This window comes from Propithecus coquereli, unplaced genomic scaffold (genome assembly GCF_000956105.1).
Source record: "Propithecus coquereli isolate 6110/MARCELLA unplaced genomic scaffold, Pcoq_1.0 Scaffold249, whole genome shotgun sequence".
NCBI classification, from domain to species: Eukaryota; Metazoa; Chordata; class Mammalia; order Primates; family Indriidae; genus Propithecus; species Propithecus coquereli.
The window spans coordinates 116,471-124,862 of NW_012148052.1; the positions used below are offsets into that span (position 1 = coordinate 116,471).

The following is an 8,392-nucleotide window of genomic DNA, read 5'->3' on the forward strand; positions in this document are numbered from 1 at the left end:
GCTTGGTGCCAGTCACAGGAGCACGTGAGTTCTCACTCTTAGTTCCCCAGAGAACCGGTTGTTGAAAAGAACCCAGCACACCCCATCTCACTTCCTCTCTTGCCGTATGATCTCTGCACACGCCAGCTCCCTTTCACCTTCTGTCATGAGCAGAAGCTCCCTGAAGCCCTCACCAGAAGCAGATGCTGGTGCCATGCTTCTTGTTCAGCCTGTAGAACCATGAGCCAAATAACCCTCTTTTCTTTATAAATTACCCAGCCTTGTGTATGCCTTTATAATAATGCAAATGGACTAAGACACCACCCGATTTGAATCTCCTCTGCAGAAGATGCCCTTTTGTGGACACTTGCATGGGACACAGTCTGTGCCCCTTCTGAGAGGTCACCCACATACTTTCCTCACTCCCCAAACTTCCTTGTACCAACTTTCCAATCTTGTTGTGCGGTAGTTATTGTCTTAGTCTGTTCAGGCTGCTATAACAAAATACAGTAAACTGGGTGGCTTATAAACAACATAAGTGTACTTCTCACCATTCTGTAGGCTGGAAAGATCAGGGTGCCAGTATGGTCAGGTTCTGGCAAGGGCCCACTTTCTTCATAGATGGATGTCTTCTCACTGTACTCTCACACAGCAGAAAGGGATACCAAGCTCCCTTGGGCCTCTTTTATAAGGGCACCAATGACTCCCAAAGGGCCCTATCTTCTAACATCATCACCTTGGGGGCTAGGATTTCAACACTAAGTTTTGGGGGTGACACAAACATTCAAACCATAGCAGTTACTTAATAACTTTATGTATTTCTCTTATTCTGCTGTGAAAATTAATCTATTTAAACTTTCCAACTTTTTATTATGAATATTACTTTTGATTGGCAAATCATAATTATGTACATTTATGAATTACAATGTGATGTTTTGATATACATATACAATGTCACATGATGAAATCAAGCTAATTAACATCCATCATCTCACTTACTGACATTGGTATGCAAATGTCTCATGATGAGACATTTGACATCTGCTTAGTATTTTGAAATGTATAATAAATTTTTATTGACTACAGTTTTCTCCTATCTGAAACTTTGCACCTTTTGATCACCAACTCCCTAGTCCCTCCCTCCCCACCTACCTTCTAGCCTCTGAGAACCATTGTTCTACTCTCTACTCCTATGAGTCCAACTATATTAGATTCCACAGATAAGGGAGATCACGTGGTATCTGCCTTTCTGCTTCTGGCTTATTTAACTTAGCAGAATGTCTTCCAGATTTTGGTAATCTGTATTTACCAGGAAGTTATCCATTTCATCTAAGATTTCAGATTTGTTTGCATAGAGCACTGCAAAGTAGTCTCTTGTGAGTTTTTTAGATTTCTTATATTTCAATGGGGTCTTAGTCCATTCAGGCTGCTATAACAGAATATTATCAACTGGGTGGTTTATAAATAATGGAAATTTATTTCTCAAAATTCTGGAGGCTGGAAAGTCCAAGATCAAGGTGCTGGCAGGTTTAGTGTCTGATGAGGGCCCACTTCTTGATTCACAGATGGCCATTGTCATATGTAACCTCATAGAGGTCAGATAAGGGAGCTCTCTGGGGTTTCTTTTATAAGGCCACTAAACCCATTCATAAGGGCTCTGCCCTCATGACCTAATCACTTCCCAAAGAACTCACCTCCCAAATGCCATCACATTGGGGATTGGGTTTCCACATAAGAATTTTGGGAGGACACAAATATTCAGCCTATAGAAAATGGTTTACAACATCATCCAATCTTTTTTTTTTTTTTTTTTTTTTTTTTGAGTCTCACTCTGTTGCCCGGGCTAGAGTGCCATGGGGTCAGCCTCACTTACAGCAACCTCAAACTCCTGGGCTTAAGCAATCCTTCTGCCTCAGCCTCCCGAGTAGCTGGGATTACAGGTATGAGCCACCATGCCTAGCTAATTTTTTTTTCTATATATTTTTAGTTGTCCAGCTAATTTCTTTCTATTTTTAGTAGAGACAGGGTCTCACTCTTGCTCAGGCTGGTCTCAAACTCCTGACCTCGAGCAATCCTCCCGCCTCGGCCTCCCAGAGTGCTAGGATTACAGGCATGAGTCACCACGCCCGGTCACATCACCCATTCTTGAGAAAATAGAGACTTGGAGAAGTTTCTTGCAAAAAGACAAACAGATAATAAATGGTAGAGTACTGTTACCAATCTGCTATTGATGAGACTTTGAGATCATTAGTGATTAAATGGGACCAAAAGGAACAGAATTTGGAGAGGCAGGCGTTTCGGTTTAGTACCAGAATGCTTCCCCCAAGTGTCAGACCTGTGTCCCACCAGACTTAGGCAGCTGCAACCTACTCTGCACCCATTTTCTTTGTTCAAGGAAACACTGGGAGAGAAACAAACAAACTAAAAGTCTCATAGCCCCAAATAAACAGAGAATTTATTTAATAACAATAATTTTCAAAACTCATGCCTAAATACATATCTGTTTCCTGTGAGCTGGGGTGGTTGGGGCATTGCAAATCCTACAAGGACAGAGCTGTGTCTTCCTTCAGCAGTGCTGGGCATCACTTGGTGACAGGTGACAGTCATTGCCCCATCAGTGAACTGTGGGGAAGCAGAGGCAATGGCAGGTCTGGCTTAAAACCTTGATACCTCCCTCAATTCCTCTCTTCCCCCAGCACAGCCATGCCCTCCAGTGCTATCGCTTCTCTCCTCCTCATGTATTTCTGTGTCTCCCCACTCAATGTCACCTTCCAAGTCTACCCCTTCACATATTAGGCCGGGTCCCTCACTAAGTGCTTGTGTTCCATCCAACCCCCATCAGGTCCCCAGAACCATTATTCTAAAAATAATGTGTAACTATCTCTCTTTCACCTCACCCCTTACCCTTGGTGCTTAACAAAACAAGTCATTCCTCATATTCAAGATAAAATTTCATATCCTCCTGAATTTCAAACTCTAGTACAATCTGTCCTAGGAGAGAGACAGATAAAACCTCATCATACGTCAGCCACAAGACTGACCTCTCCTCCTCCCTGTTCCATGACTCTCTAGCTGTGAAAGGACTGCCAGGTGGACACTTTGCCTTCCAGAAAGAACTTCAAGAACTAGGAAGGCCCCTCCCCCACTATCCAAGTAGCCCTCTTGCCCACTAAGCCAGAAGCAGGAAGGTCTCATAGGTTGGCAAGGCCCCTGCACCACTCCCATATCCCCCTACCTTCTCCCCAGGTGGAGGAGGGACCACCCCAACATCTGTGGGACCCTTCACCTTATGACTGAAGCCCTCTGAAGGCTTCTGAGCTGCTGAGCAGGAGAGGTGGGGATAGTATTAGAGAGTTAGGTGAAGGCCAGGTCCTGAAGAGCCCGGAACCGAAACTCTGGAAGGACTGAACTTTCTCATACAGTGCCTGGAGCCCACTGGTGCAGCGGCACCCACCCACCCAAATCGCCTGCAAAGACCAACCCTCTTACGTCTCTCAGTAAATGTTTCAGGATCACACAACCAAGGCCACATTTGCACACAGTAGTAGAGATGAATGCAGAAGTCCCTAGTCATTCATCACCCTTGACCCTCATATCTTACTGATCATTTTGTTCGTGACCTCCTTGGCCCAGGCCCCACTCCTTCCTTTCCCCCCACTCCTCCCTCTTTTGTCCTCTGTACTCCAACAGCATGACCAGCAAACACCGCCTCCCAGCACCCCTAACTCAGAAGTCTCCCTGGGGACTCCACATCCCCTGCAGCTGCCTAAAAGGGAGGTTTCATTCTCACTCCCCACCGTGAGCCCCCTGACACTCTCACCCTCTTTCTCCTGCCCCTTCCTAGTCACTCCCTACTGAAGTCACCCACACTGGAGGTTATCATCCCTAGAACTGCACCACTTTCCCAATCAGGATCTAAGCATTTGCATTACACTAGGCATAAAGTAAACACTTCTTATAAGGCTCTTAGGGACCTGGCCTTGGCCTCTCTGACATTATCTCACCCTCTCCTACTCACATTATTGTGACCACATGAACATTCCTCTAGCTCTCAAACAAGGCAAAGTCCCTTCCTAACTTGGAGCCTTTGTACCTGGTGCACCCCTTCCCTGAAATTTCATTCTCCCGGCTCATTTTATGGATGGCTCCTTCCTATTCTCAGGTATAAACTAAATCTTAATTCCTTGGTCTCAAGACTTTACTCATCCATTTTTGGTAAGTAGGTTTCCATCCTCCATTTTTTTTTTCTATCACAGAACTCTGTTTGTTCCTTAAGAGTTCTGTAACTTCATTTTTCAGTAACTGAACCTGATTTCTACTTTAAGCTCTCATTCCACTTCTGGAAGAAATAATACTAATCTTCTTGGTGTTGCTCTTGACATTAGTCACCTCAGACTGCCATAACAAAATACCATAAGTAGATGACTTCAACACCAGAAATTTCTCATAGTTCTGCAGGCTGGGTGCCTGCAGGGTCGGGTTCTGGTGAGGGCTTCTCTTGGTGGTCACAGATGGCTGCCTTTTTGCTGTGAGAGAGAAAAAGTTCTCTGGTGTCTCTTCTTATAAGGACATGAATTCTTTTGGATTAGGGCCTTACCCTTATGGCCTCATTTAACCTGAATTACTTCCTTAGTCCAGATATAATCGCATTAGGGGTTGGGGTTTCAGCATATTAATTTTGGGGAGACACAATTCAAGGGTGACACAGCCTATAAGCACCCTTCCTCTCTCCCTGATTCCAAGCTATGGAGAGCTTACAAAGTACTGAAGTTCACAGCGGTGGATGGAAATGGGGTCAGGTGTGACCTCGTCCTTCATGTCTGCTGCCCTCTCAAAGAACCTCACTCCCATGAGGTCACTGGTCCCCACAGGTCACTGTAGCACCTCCTTCAATTGGGATATTATAATTTCACAACTGAAAATCTCTCCATATATCTCTCTTGGTTTCCAGAGGGCCTGATCCTAGCTGGACCACAATGGATACTCAGGAAATAGTGGAACTGAACTGATTCATCCCTGAGACCTCTGAGTCACCAACAAGGCCTGAAAGAAAGCTGTGTGTCCATTCTGACTCTGAGGCCCATGATAGGATTACTAGAAAACCCAGTATGTCATTTAAGTCCCTAGAAATAATCAGAGGCACTGCTATGTGTGCTCCCCACTATGGTTTACAGACAGCAGCAGCTCTTATTCTGCTGTGGCTTCCTTATCCTGCTATGATCCACAGAGGACAGTCACACATTCATTGCATTGGACTTTTGTACACACCCACTCCACCTACTGTGGCAGAGAATTTTAGAGTCACAAGAGGCTTTGGAGACCATTATATTCAAGGTGTGAATTTTATAGATGAATAAAGTGAGATCCAGAAAGAGGAAGCAAATTGCCCAAAGTCACACACACAAAGCAAGTTATCACAGTTGGGACCAGAACCCAGGTCACTTGACATCAAGTCCAGGGTCCTTCCACAGCACATGCAGAGGACACCACGTGAGCCCCATCAGCCATGTTGATTCCGGGCACCAAGTCAGGTCCATGGGCTTTATGGGTTCCACATACCACTGGCTTAATATTCAATGTTGGCAACAGATATAATTTACATGCAGTGCTTTGTTTACATCACCTTGGCCCTCTGCTATTCCCACATACCAGCTCAATTACAGTTACCACGTTTCACGTTGGTTACATGTATTCTACTGCGTTCTGTGACACTCTGGTAGATTATATTTATCCTCGTTACTTGATCCCTCCTCATAGAGGAATGACACAGGCCTGCCCATTGCCATGTGACTTGCATTACTTCTCTGTGGGAGAAAATACTTCCTGACTCTTTGCCCTTGGCCTAACCATATAGCTGGCTTCGGCCAACAGGATGTGAGCAAACAGATGTGTGTCACCTCTGAGAAGCTTTAGAAGTCATCTCGTGTTTTAGCCATGGGTCCTTTCCTCTGTCATAAGAACGGCATGTTCCAGGTAAGGACTCCTCCTCCCTCAGGGTGTTTCTGAGACTGCACAAGGCCACAGCCAACCTACAACTAACAGGGAACATGAGCAATAAATGAATTTTTGCTGTTGTGAGTTACTGATACTATGGACTTGTTATTACACCACAAGGTAGAAACCTGATCAAGACAGCCATGTTGGTTTCATGTACATTTGTGTCACCGAACAAGTACTATCTTGGTTCAAATGCACAACGCAGGTTGCATACAGATGCTGTCCCCTTCTTCAACATTAGACACTGTACCCCAGGCCTCTCCTGGCTCCCAGTTCACTGGGCCACCCTACCATGACACATCACCTTAAGAAACGCTTCCTTAATGTCCTTATTCCTCAGACTGTAGACCAAAGGGTTGATCAGAGCAGTGAAGACATTGTAAAACAGTGAGATCAGCTTGTCTCACTCAGGGGAATAGCTGGAGTTGGGCCTCATGTAGATGTAAATGCCTGGAGCATAGAAGAATGTGACCATGGTCAGGTGGGAGGCACAGGTGGAGAAAGCCTTGCAGCGGCCCCGAATGGACTTGATCTTGAGGATGGCCAGGGCAATATGAACATAGGAGGCCAGAATGAGAGACAATGGGGAGACAACCACAAAGACACTGATAACCAGGTCCACTGTCTCAATGAGGTGGGTGTCCATGCAAGCCAAGCTCCGTACTGAAGGACCTTCACAGAAGTAGTGGTTGACCACATTTCGCCCACAGTAGGGCAGCCTCATGGTGAGGAAGGTGTGGATCAGAGAGAAGAAGAAACCACAGGCCAATGTCCCAGCTGCCAGCCGTGTGCACAGGCCCCAACTGAGGATGACAGTATAACGCAGTGGATGGCAAATGGCCACGTATCGGTCATAAGCCATGACTACAAAGAAGGTGCACTCGGTCAGGCCCAGGGCACCAAACACATACATCTGCAGCCAGCAGCCAGCAAAGGGGATGGTCTGAGAGGGAGTGAGAAGATGTACCAGCATCTGGGGTATGGTGGTGGTGACATAGGCCATGTCCAGCAGGGACAGGACACACAGGAAGAAGTACATGGGCGTGTGGAGATGTGTGTCCAGGCGGATCAAGATGACAATGAGCACGTTGCCCAGGACTGAGCTCAGGTAGAGGAGAAGGAAGGCAACGAAGAGGGTCCTGTTGGTCGTGGGGTCCCTGGGGAAGCTGAGCAGTATAAATTCAGAAACCCAGCTTTGGTTCTGCCCTGGAAGCATTCACATGGTGGGGCCTGTAGGAAAATCACACTTGAGTAAAGTTCATCTAATGTCTAGTAGCCTGGCAAGATTGTCAGCTGTGCAAGCAGACGGGCTGGGATTTTCATTCTGGCCCCATTACTCATTTGCTGTGTTATCTTAAATGAGTTACTTAACCTCTCTGAGCCTCAGTCTTCTCATCTACAAAATATGGCTAATAGTAGTTACCTCTCAGAACGCTTACGAGAAGCAGAAGCCATGTATATGAAGCATCTGACGCAATGCCTCAAAAACCAGTACATGACACATAAAATTCTCATGTGCAATCTCCCACTCGCACTCCCCATACCTCCGTAGAAAACTGGTCACTCACATGTCTGGCAACGATGAATTCACACCACATCAGCCCCAGCCCCCAAACCTCTTTGAGATGGAGTTTCCCTCCCCCTTAGAAAACATTTGTGTGGATGTGCTATGTGTCTCTCCTCACACCCTGTAAACATCGCCCCTTTGCCAGCCGGTGCACTGTGAGGCTCGGTGAACAGACAGCAATGGAGGGCACTGCCATGTGAGAGCAGCAGGAAGGTACTGCTGTTGCCGGCTTCACTTCTCCCTCCTTATTCAGCTTGCAAACAGTGGACTGGTGTGTGGAAGGACCGGCAGCACTCACTTCAGCTGACCCCAGTGGACCCACACCAGCCACACACTCAGGCCACACTCTCCCCAGGTTGCATTCCTGGCAGCTCTAGCAGGCTGCTTCAATGGCAGCTCTGGCCCTGGGCTCAGGCACCTGCTTCCCCACCTGGCAGGCCATTTCCAGAGACCAGCCCCGGCCACACTCTCAGGCAGTACTTTCCCCACACAGTGGCCACTTCAGTGCAAGTTCTGGCCTGTGCCCAGTTGTGGGCTATGCTTGCCTGTGAGTCACGCCCTTTTTGAAAAAGTCTAAATCTCAAACTAACTGCTTTTTCTTTTCTTTTTTTTCTTTTTTTTTACTTCCTACTACTGCATCTCTTAAAGTTCTCTTTCAACTTTTTGGTACTCACCTTTTACTAATTAACAATTTGTCTGGAACTCTTGGCCTCAAGCAATCCTCCCACTTCTGCCTGCCAAAGTTCTGGGATTACAGCCATGAGCCACTGTGCCTGGCCAATTAACAATACGTTATATTGAATTTTTCCTGTTCAAATTACTACTATGTTCTGTCTCCTCACTGGATCC

At 46.3% G+C, this 8,392-nt stretch overlaps 1 pseudogene; it reads right to left on the reverse strand.

Annotated features, from left to right (window-relative positions):
- Nucleotides 1-6,250: 6,250 nt before the first annotated feature.
- LOC105812257 lies at nt 6,251-7,198 on the reverse strand (annotated as a pseudogene).
- Between the last annotated feature and the right edge of the window lie 1,194 nt (nt 7,199-8,392).